Source organism: Physcomitrium patens, chromosome 13 (genome assembly GCF_059467195.1).
Source record: "Physcomitrium patens ecotype Gransden chromosome 13, ASM5946719v1, whole genome shotgun sequence".
NCBI lineage: Eukaryota > Viridiplantae > Streptophyta > Bryopsida > Funariales > Funariaceae > Physcomitrium > Physcomitrium patens.
The window spans coordinates 10,489,872-10,501,612 of record NC_143422.1 but is presented as its reverse complement, the minus strand read 5'-3'; positions in this window follow the sequence as shown (position 1 = coordinate 10,501,612).

Sequence of the window (11,741 nt, the reverse complement as noted above, 5' to 3'; positions counted from 1 at the left end):
GACTGGACTGGAAGGGCCTTCTAGATAATGATGCCATTCTTGAAAAGAATCCACGATTGCAAGAAGTTCTTTGTCGTGGATGTCATAATTGATTTTTACTGTTGAGAAATTTCTTCAATGAAAGGCTACTGGATGAAGTTTGTCATCTGTTCCTATTTGTGATAAAACAGCACCTAGAGCAAAGTCTGATGCATCTGTTTCCATAAAGAATGTTTTGGAAAAATCACCATGTATCACGGACACAAAAATATAGGCTCGAGATCTAACAAGAAGTTCTAGAAGAACTGGCAAGAACTAGATTAATCAGATGAATACAAGAACAATACTAGAGAGGTGAGCTAGAGCTCCAAGAGATGTGTTGTCGAGACTGAAGAACTCTTCAGCCTCAGTTCCAATATATACTCATATTTAGGAAGCTTCTCAAGTAACTTCTACTAACTAGGAAGCTTCTCAAGAGACTTCCACCAACTAGAAAGTTTCTCAAGCAACTTCCACCAACTAAGAAGCTTCTCAAGCAACTTATATTAACTAGGAAGCTTCTCAAGCAACTTCCACCAACTAGGAAGCTTCTTAAGCGACTTCCACCAATTAGGAAGCTTCTCAAGAAACTTCTATCAACTAAGAAGCTTCTCAAGCAATTTCTACCAACTAGGAAGCTTCTCAAGCAACTTCTACTAACTAGTAAGCTTCTCAAGCAACTTCCATCAACTAGAAAGTTTCTAGAAGGTTCCAGAGACTTGCTTCTAGAAGGTTCTAGAAACTTGTCTCTAGAAGGTTCTAAGGACTATGTCCCTAACATCACCCCTTCCTTTAGCTTCGAGGTCTCTGAGAAGCAATATTATTGTTAATCAGTACCAACGTAAGAAAATGAAGATCTGTCGCATAACGTCTGCTAAGAACTCTAATTATTGTTCACGAGGCAAGTGGTTCATTGATCCTTGAAGCTAATGGTAGATGCCCACGCCTTCGACTTCTGACCAAGTATGAACTTTCGTATCTTTATTGTGAAATTGTCTTACAAATACGCATTCTGGCTGACCATCGTAAGTAGGCTCGAATTTAAATACAATCACCAATGATCTGTTACTCGATATCCTCCATCCTCGTCGTGGTATAGGCGGTTCTTCATCTCGGGGTTGTCTTCATGAGCAAGTCGATTGAGATAATCTGACTGGCATAGTATCTATCTCTTGGCTATCCATATCAGAAGGCTATTGAAAAAATTCTACTTTATCAATTACGAGTTTTGGTGGTGCTTTCCCCCTTTCTTATATTCTTAGATGAACAAGCTTCAAAAGGAAGCTATTGTCGAACCGGCTTAGGTTTATGAAGATGTTGTTGATGAAACTCTTGTACCTTTTTTGGCACATTGGTAAGATTTTCAGCTGGTTTTGACGTTCACTCATTAATATCGTAGCCGTACCAATGAACAAGATACTCCAACTTGCCCCACCTTTGCCATGAATCCAACACCTTTTCGACCTCGTATTCCTCGTGGTTCTCGATCTCAATACCAGGTGGCGGACATTGCACTCTTCTAGGAAAGGACGACTCTCGATAAGGCTCCAACAGAGAAACATGAAAGACTGGATGTATCTTCAAAGAAGTCGATAATTCCAGATGGTACGCCACTTGATTGATTTGCTTCTGGATGATAAATGGTCCCAATCTTCGATAGTCCAACTTATCACATGGTTGCTTGGTCTTGATATTCCATCGAAGAAGCCATCCTTTATCTCTAATTTTGAAAGTAGGTGCTTGATTCCAAAATCTATCTATAGATGCCTTTTAGGATTCTTGAGCGGATTGTAATTGAAGCTTCAACGTAGTTTGAAGCTCTAATAGTTGCTTCGCAAATCGTTCAGCTGCTGGATTGTTATTTGTTGACAGACTCAATAAATCAAGCTTCGGATGATACCCATAGTTAGCAAAGAATGGTGTGTATTGAGTCGACGCATGGAGGGTGTTGTTATATGCAAACTTGGCTAGCGGCAGATATGCGGTCCAATCGTCTTGCTGATAGTTGATGTTGCATCGTAAATATTGTTCCAAGACATGGTTCATCCGTTCCATTTGGCCGTCAATTTGAGGATGAAAAGCTGAAGAAAGCTTGATATCCACCTTCAGTATTTCAAAAAGAGATCTCCAAAACTTTGATACGAACTGGGTTCCTCGATCTTATACAATATCATCTGATAGTCCATGATATCGATACACATTATCGAGAAAGAGCCTTACTGTGACTTCACTGAACGATGTCTTCTTGCAAGGAACAAAGTGTGTCATCTTTGTAAGCCGATCTACCATGACAAAGATGCTATCAAATGAGTTCGATTATGACAGGTCAGTGATGAAGTCCATGGAAATTGAAGACCATGGTCGACGTGGAATCGACAATGGTTGTAGAAGTCCATAAAGGTGACGTAAAGGATTCTTGGATCTTCAACATATATCGCAGGAGACGACAAAATCTTTCACATCCTTCCACATTTGGGGCAACCAAAAATCTTAAGAAATAAGCTCCAAGATCTTGTTGAATCCAAAATATCTCGCAGCTGGAAGATCGTGGTGAGATTGAAGAACTCGAAGTCGTGTTAGTCCTTTTGGAATATACAACCGCTCCTCAAAGTATAAAAGATCTCCCTCCACCTTGAACTTGTTGTCATTGGTATGCTGCTTGATATCAATGGCTATTGGATCTTTAATGGTCACGGCACGTACCTAGTTCAGAAAGTTAGCATCAATTGGCACAATAGTAGCACAAAGCCAAAATTGCTCTGTCTTCAACAATGTCGTACATTATTGATCAAACGCTGCTTCTCCAGCCTTTAGTATAAGATACAATCTCCTCAATAAGGCATCGGATAGTCCTTGTTGCTTTCCAGGTCAATAAGTGATAACAAAATCGAATCTAGATAGCAACATACTCCACCAAGCTTGACGTCTATTTAGAACTCGAGCCGACATGAAATACTCCAAATTCTTGTGATCACTGTATATGGTCACTAGGTGTGCAATTCCTTCAAGAAAGTGACACCATTCTTGGAAAGAATCCACTATAGCAAGAAATTTCTTATCGTGGATCTCATAATTGATTTCAGCAACAGAGATCTTATGAAAGTACAGCTCCCAAAGCAAAATCCAAAGCATCAGTTTCTAAATAGAAGGCCTTTGTAAAGTCTGGATGTACCAAGATCGGAGCCGTAGTAAATGCCATCTTCAGGTCTTGAAACGCCTTCTCCGCTAGAGGTCCCCATTCCAGCTTATCTTTACATGTCAATCGAGTGAGAGGAGCAGCAACTTGAGAGTAATTCTTGATGAAGATTCGATAAAAGTTAGCAAAGCCAAGAAAGCATTGTACGTCTCTAACCGTCTTTGGAACCTCCCAGGACACGATTGCTTCCACCTTCTTGGGGTCCATCTTCAAGCCTTCCATAGTCGCAACAAACCCCAAAAATTCCATCTCCATTTGGTGAAATAAACACTTCTCCAACTTGACATATAGTCTTTGCTTGCGTAGTTTCTCCAAGACCAAATGAACGAGCTTTTCATGCTCTTCCTCGTTTTTGGAGAATATCAGAATATCATCCAAGTAGATGACAACAAAATCATCAAGGTGCTCCCGAAAAATGTCATTCATCATATGTTGGAAAACTGCTGGAGCATTGGTAAGACCAAAGGGCATGACATTATATTCAAAATGGCCATACCTTGTACGAAACGTTGTCTTCCACTCATCTCCTGCTTTGATTTGTATGAGGTTGTAAGGTCCTCTTAGATCAATTTTTATAAAGATCCTTGCACGTCCAAGTTGTTCTAAGAGACCAAAAATCAAGAGTAACATGTAACGATTCTTCTTTGTTATCTTGTTGAGGCCTCGATAGTCCACGCACATCCGCAATGAGCCATCTTTCTTCTTCACAAATAAGATAGGTGCTCCAATTGACGATTTTGAATGACGAATGAAGTTCTTGGCTAGATTCTTGTCGATGTACTTTCGCAACTCCGCCAACTCCATCTGCGATAGATTGTAGATTGGGCCAAAAGGCGATTGTGCTCCTTCATGTAAGTCTATGGCGCAATCATATGATCAGTGTTCCGGTAGCATGTCGACATTCTTCTTTTGAAACACGTCTTTAAAATCTTTATATTGCTTTAGTATACTTGCTATCAAGTTCTTTTTTCCGATAGTTAGAGCCGCATAAATGACAAATGGTATACCTTCCTTGGACGATCTTATAAACGCTCTTGCTCCAATGAATAAGGATTTCTCTATTCGGGGTTTTCTACTAGGCTTGCTCTTGGATGATTTTGTGGAAAAGGTCATCTTCCGCAACATCCAATCTATGGATGGATTATGCTTTATCAACCAAGAAAGACCAAGAATAATAGGATTTGATAGGGTTCTAATAATATTGAAAATAATATGGCTACTATGGCCCTTAAACGTCAAATCTATAGGTTCTGATTCATGGGTGATACTACAAGACAATAAAAGTTCCCCATCTATGACCTCAACGTGAACAAGTTTGGATTTTTGTACTAAAGGGATCTTATGACGCTTCACAAATTCTTCGTCTAAGAAATAAGCAGATGCTCCTGAATCTAATAATGCTAAGATTCTCAGTTTTTGAGGGCCAATAAACAAAGGGATTGTAAAATAAAGGACAAGTTGAGCGAAAAGAAAGGAACCTGATTGTTGTTGCGATATTTCACTGTCTAGCTGCACGGTTCCTATTGTGGCTAGGCATCCTCGTTTTCCTGAACAAACGCACCTCTAGTCCTGACAATGCATCGATTTTGCTTCTTGGGGCAGCTTCCAACTTTGTGGCCTTCTTCACCGCAATATAAGCATAAACCTTCTTCCATACGCCGCTTTTTTCTTCTAGAGTAAGGAATTTGACACGTATCGCATCAATTTGCATGTCTTCTATCTCTGAATGTGAATTCACGCTGCTTACCAACATAGTTGGGGCGGGACGAATCATATGTTGTCTTGAGCGTTGGTCTTGGTGACATTGGAATAGGCGGTTATTGCACTTCACAGCTTGGCTAATAGCTTTGTTGAGCGTTTGCGGATCAAGAAGAGTTAGCAGAAAATCCTTCACATCATCCCTTAAACCCCAATAGAATTAACTCATGAATGCTTCTTCATCCCAATTGATGTCGCATGCTAGTTGCCTAAAATCCGATGCATAGACTGATGTAGAGCGCATCCCTTGTCATAGTGACCGAATCTTTGTTGTAATCCATCGAACCTTGTCGTGTTCACCAAATGCTTCCGCAAACGCCTCTAAGAAGGTTTCAAAGTTGTTTAGTATGGATGATCGTTTCTCAAACAAAGGATCAAACCATGATATAGCTTACCCTGTAAGTAAGGTTCCAACAAGCCCAACACGTGACTCCTCCGTTGGAAAGCGTTCGGGCTGTAAAACTGTTATCAATCTGATTTGATTGATAAATCCTCGAAACTTGGAACGCGTACCATCAAACTTGTCCGAAAGGCTAACTCGGGGCTCTTTATGTTGTAGAACTAATGGTACTTGTCGAACTTGAGGCAAAATTGCTTCTCCAAATGTAGAAGTATGAGGCTGGTGCAACCTAGATTGTGCCATCCCAGATGCTCCATCATTATGAAGACTTGCCACGACTCCTTCAATTTCTGCAGTTCTTTGCGATAACGTATCGAGGACATTCATGATAGCATCCAACTTGGACTCCGCACTTTCTGTCATACTAATGTCTTGGCCTCCAGCCATTTTAAGAGAAGGATAGAAATGACTCTACAAGAAGACCATATTGGTTTAGAAGAGGGTACTCTGCAACCTCTAAAACGCCTTAAGAGCTTCAAGAAAAGGGGTAATCCACTGTCTCCAAGAAGAATAAGACTCCAATATTGTAACAAAAGAAGTATCAATTTAGAGGAGGGTAATCTGCAACCTCTAAAACGCTAGTACACCTTCAAGCAAAGGTGTAATCCACACTCTAACGAAGAAGAAACTAGCTCTGATATCTGATGTGAGTTCGGTCTCTACAAACTGTCACGGACACAAGAATATAGGATTGAGATCTAACAAGAAGTTCAAGAAGAATTGGCAAGAACTAGATTAATCAGATGAATATAAGAACAACACCAGAGAGGTGAGCTAGAGCTCCAAGAGATGTGTTGTCGAGACTGAAGAACTCTTCAGCCTTGATTCTAATATATATTCATATTTAGGAAGCTTCTCAAGTAACTTCTACCAATTAGGAAGCTTCTCAAGAGACTTCCACCAACTAGAAAGTTTCTCAAGCAACTTCCATCAACTAAGAAGCTTCTCAAGCAACTTCTATTAACTAGGAAGCTTCTCAAGCAACTTCCACCAACTAGGAAGCTTCTCAAGCGACTTCCACCAATTAGGAAGCTTCTCAAGCAATTTCTATCAACTAAGAAGCTTCTCAAGCAACTTCTACCAACTAGGAAGTTTCTCAAGCAACTTCCACCAACTAGCAAGCTTCTCAAGCAACTTCTACCAACTAGGAAGCTTCTAGAAGGTTCCAGAGACTTGCTTCTAGAAGGTTCCAGAGACTTGCTTCTAGAAGGTTCTAGAAACTTGTCTCTAGAAGGTTCTAAGGACTATGTCCCTAACACCACGATACAAGATTGGTACAGAAACAAACGCTGACTTCAAGATTCAAAAGCAACTTCCGCTTCTTGATTCCATTAGAGTTTGTTTTTACAAGTCAAACGTGTAAGTGGAGCTACAACTCGAGAGAAGTCTTTGATGAAGATTCGATAGTAGTTGGCAAATCTCAAAAAATATTGGACATCTCTTACCAATTTTGGGATCTTCCAATCTATAATAGTTTGAACTTTCTTAGGATCCATCATAAGTCCATCATTTGAAATGATGTAACCTAAAAAATCGACTTGAGTAGTGTGGAATACACACTTTTCTATCTTGGCATAGAGTCATGCATCTCTTAATTTTTGTAACATACGACAAACATGATGTTCATGTTCTTCTGCATTCATAGAATAGATCAAGATGTCGAGTAGATAACAGACCACAAAATCGACCAAAAACTCTCAAAAAACATCATTCATTAGATGTTGAAAAGCTATTGGTGCATTTGTAAGTTCAAAAGGCATGAAGTTGTATTCAAAATGTCCATACCTAGTTCGAAACGCAGTCTTCCATTCATCTCCTTCTTTGATGCGTACTAGATTGTATGCTCCCCGGAGATCTATTTTTGTATAGATCTTAGCTTCATTCAGCTGATCAAGAAGTCCAGATATTAAAGGTAGTGGATACCTGTTCTTGATAGTAATCTTGTTGAGTCCTCGATAATCAACACACATCCGCAATGATCCATCTTTTTCCTTCACAAATAGAATTGGAGCTCCTACCAAAGATTTAGAATGGCATATGAAATTCTTGGCTAGATTTTCTTCAATATACTCCTTGAGTTCAGTCAACTCATTTTGTGATAAACTGTAGATTGGTCCGAATGGTGGTTGTGCTCCTTCTTGAAGGTTAATTGAGCAATCATAGGGACGATGTTTCGGGAGTGTATCCACATTCATTTTTTCGAATATATCTTGAAATTCTTGATATTGGCTTGGAATGGCACTTGAAGTCTTTCCACGAGTAGAAACATGTGTGGCATAAATAATATATGGTGATTCTTTCATAGTAGCATGCAAGAAAGCTTTTACAGTTATAAATACGGATTTAATAGAACTGGACTTATGACTCTCTACTTGATTAACTACACTGTTAGTTATACTTTTAGAGAAAGTAAGAGTTTGAGAAATCCAATCTATTTGAGGGTTGTATTTTTCTAACCACGATAAACCTAAAATGACTGGATTAGAGGAAGATCTAATGATATTAAATACTACAAAGCTATTATGACTATTGATTATTACTTCTATAGAAAGGATTTCGTGAGTAATATCTCCAGAAGATAATAGACGACCATCTATGACTTTTACATGAACAAGTTTAGTTTTCTTTACTAAAGATATGTTATATCTTTTGGTAAGTTCTTCATCTAAGAAACATACTAAGGCTCCTAAATCTAATAAGGCAGAGGCTTTGTAATGTTTAGATCCTAAAATAACATTTAATGTAAAACAAGGAGAGGGCTCTGAGGAGAGAATAGGACCTTTACTAGATGTTGTGCAAGGTTCGAGCCGCACAGTCCCTATTATAGCTAGACAAACTCGTTTTTCGACATATTGTCTTCTTTCACAGCCATACTCTTCATTTTGTGATTACGTCATTTCTTTGGACAATGTTGAACAGTGTGCTTTGGTTCTCCACAATATAAACATAATCCTTCTTGACGATGATGAGTCTTTTCTTGCTCAGTAAGAGGTTTGAAACGTACTGCATCAATTTGTATATCCTTTACTTCCAAATGTATGTGTTGAAGAGGTGTTGATGTTGGCATTGAATTATAGTAACGTTGAGGTCGGTTCTCAGATCGGAATTCAAAAAGATGATTGTCACACTTCACAACAAAGTCAATTGCTTGACTCAATGTTTGAGGATCAGGTAAGTTGAGCATTAATTTTTTTTACCTCATATTGTAATCCGTAGAGAAATTGGCGAATAATTGCAACATCATTCCACTTGATATCAATTACAAATTATTGAAATTATAAAGCGTATAACGTTACTGATCAATTGCCTTGCTATAAAATACAGATCTTATTAGTTGCAACACAAATTGCATCATGTTTTCCATACATGGATCGAAACTCTGACAAAAAAACCTCTAGATTATCCAATATTGGATCTCGTCATTCAAAAAAAGATGAAAACTACAATAATACTGAACTTGAAAGAAGCATACCAATGAATCTAATTTGCGATCCTGGAGTTGGATAGCTTTGGGGTTGAAGTTTAATCACAAGTTTCACTTAATTGATAAATCCTCAAAACTTGGATCTCGTGCCATCAAACTTCTTGGGTAGGATAATTCTTGGTTCTCTAACATTGGAAGGACGTTCCACCATAGGAGAAAGGAGATGATTTGGTGCAGATGTTGAAGTAGCTCCAATCATTTCTATATCTTCACTTCCTACTAATCTTGTTGCTCCTTGTGGTGGTAAATTGAGTTGATGCATCGCAAGCATTAACTCTCTTAATTACTCTTACATTTGTGCCATTGCACTCTTCATTTCAACAAATTCTGCCATGATAACACTTAGAAAAGAGAGGATGCCTAATATCGCTCAAGATAAATAAAAGAGAAGACTTGAGAACAAAGAAAATACTAAGGACAATATCAATATAAAAGAGGGTAATCCGTAACTTCTAATGTGCTTATATCTTATCAAGAAAAAGGGGTAACCCACTCTTAATCAAGATTAGATAAAGCTCTGATATTGTAGGTATACTGTTGTCAATCTGTCAAGGACAAGAACTCGATGAAAAAGAAATTCAGTCAAGTGAGCCTTCACTCGATGAAAGATAATAAAATATAAATAAACAAGTATGTATATTGAAAGAAAAACTGGAATGGCTATTGCCAAAAGACAAGAAAACTAGAGATCTTTGAAACTAGACTAGAAGCAAGAAAGGAGTTGACAAGAGTGAAGAAAGCTTTACTCTTGTCTCTATATATACTATCTAACTAGGAACTATGTGGTGACGTTCTATAGGACCTCCAATATGTGATGACTTTGTAGGACACATGCCTTGACTTATAAGGCAAGTTTTTCTATGTGTGGGCTACATAGTTAGCTTGATCTTCAAGCTAACAACATGTGTGGCACATGGCCAACTTGTTGACCACGTTTCTAATCCAAAAAGTCAATTAAAGATACCTATGAAGTCAAAGCAGCATCTATGAAGCTTCTAGAAAGCTTCCATATTAAATACTATAGAATTAACTTACTTTTATCTACTTTTACTTACTTACACCTATTTGTATATGTAATTACTAGCTTATATGAGTATGTCTGTGACATTAACTCTATTATGTTTTTCATGTTCTATTCTGTTTAGTTCTGTTTAGTTCTATTTTGATCTATATTGACCTAAATTGTGATAAGATTTATATTGCTATAGATTTAAAGGGTCTTAGATCTTAGAGATAGTCTAATTCATTTCATAGTATATATAGAGCTAAAATTGAAGCCTGTTTTACACTTGTTAATGCCTTTGTAGTCTTTAGTTTTGTTTCAAGATTTTATAGTCTTCTTTTCTTTGGTAATAGCTATTTAAGTTTAATATCATACCATCTTTGAGTGATTTTTTAATCTTTATAAATGATAGAAGAGTGTATTGATCTTTTAGTTTTTAGAGATTCATATCCTTAACATACTTTCAATATCTATAATTTGAAGTCTTAAGAAGATGATTAATATTGACTTTGCACTTCTATGTAACTTTTTTGGTGTCTAAACTATTTATTTTCAAGCAAAGTTGTTAGGACTTGAATAGTTTTAAATTTGTATGAATCAATGTTTTATAGATTTTATAATATCCATTATATATATTAACATAAGTTGTATTTTAGATTTAATTATATACTTTCTATATAATTGAACTACTAACTTGATGTTGTTTATCTTAAAAAATAATGTAAATAAGCAGAATTACAAAAAAATAATTATACATGTTAATCTTGTACACTTCTATTTTCTACAATAATATTGAAATACAAACAATTGTGAATGTTTTCAAACTTCATTATCTTCAAAGTTTTTTTGACTTAACAAGGGTTTTAAAGATTCTCTCTCTCTCTCTCTCTCTCTCTCTCTCTCTCTCTATATATATATATATATATATATATATATAAAAAATCATACATAATAATTAAATAATTTTTTTATAAAATAAAATAAAATTTTAACATTTAAGATAAATATTATCACTTTGGATTAAAATAAAATAAATTAAATAATAAAATATAGAAAATATAGAAAAAAATATCATTTTAATATGTATAAGATATATTTATATATTTATTGATGTATATATATCTTTTTTTTCTTTTTTATATTTAAAATAATCATACTACTAAAATCATAAGCCCTATCAAAAGTCAACTATACTTTTCCTTTTCTTTTTCTTTTTATTGTGACTTTTTACTTTTACCTTTATTATGACTTTTACTTTTATATTTACTGTGACTTTTACTTTTATTGTGGCTATGACTTTTACTTTTACTTTTACTTTTATTGACTGCGCGGTTGACTGCTCCGTTTATTATTGTGCAGTTTTGAAATTTGAACGTTGAGTTTGTGGGTGTGTGCAATCCAAAGTGTGTGTTACAATTTGAGCTTACCCAAAACAAATTTGAAACTCTTGATTACAATTTTGAAGCTCTTGATTACAAATTTGATGTTCAAAACATTTTTTGGATTGTGCACTTCAAGATTGAGTTGTAAATTGTGAGTTGTAAGTTGGAAGTTGTAAGTTAGAAGTTGTAAGTTGGAAGTTGTAAGTTGTGAAGTTAGAGTTGGAGTTGGTTGATGTGATCTTGGAGGTTTGAATACAAAGTTGGAGTTGGAGTTGGTTGATGTGATCTTGGAGGTTTGAATACAAAGTTGAAGTTGGAGTTGGAGTTACAAAGTTCAAGTTGTGGAGATTGTTCAAGAAATTTGAGGTGAGATTGCAATTTTTGCAAGATTGTGAAAGATTGAAAGGTTTTGAAAGATTGAAATTTTTGGTAATTTTTGATTTTGGGTAATCATAAAATCAAGTTTTCAAATATTAAACTTTCAAATCAAGTTGAAATTT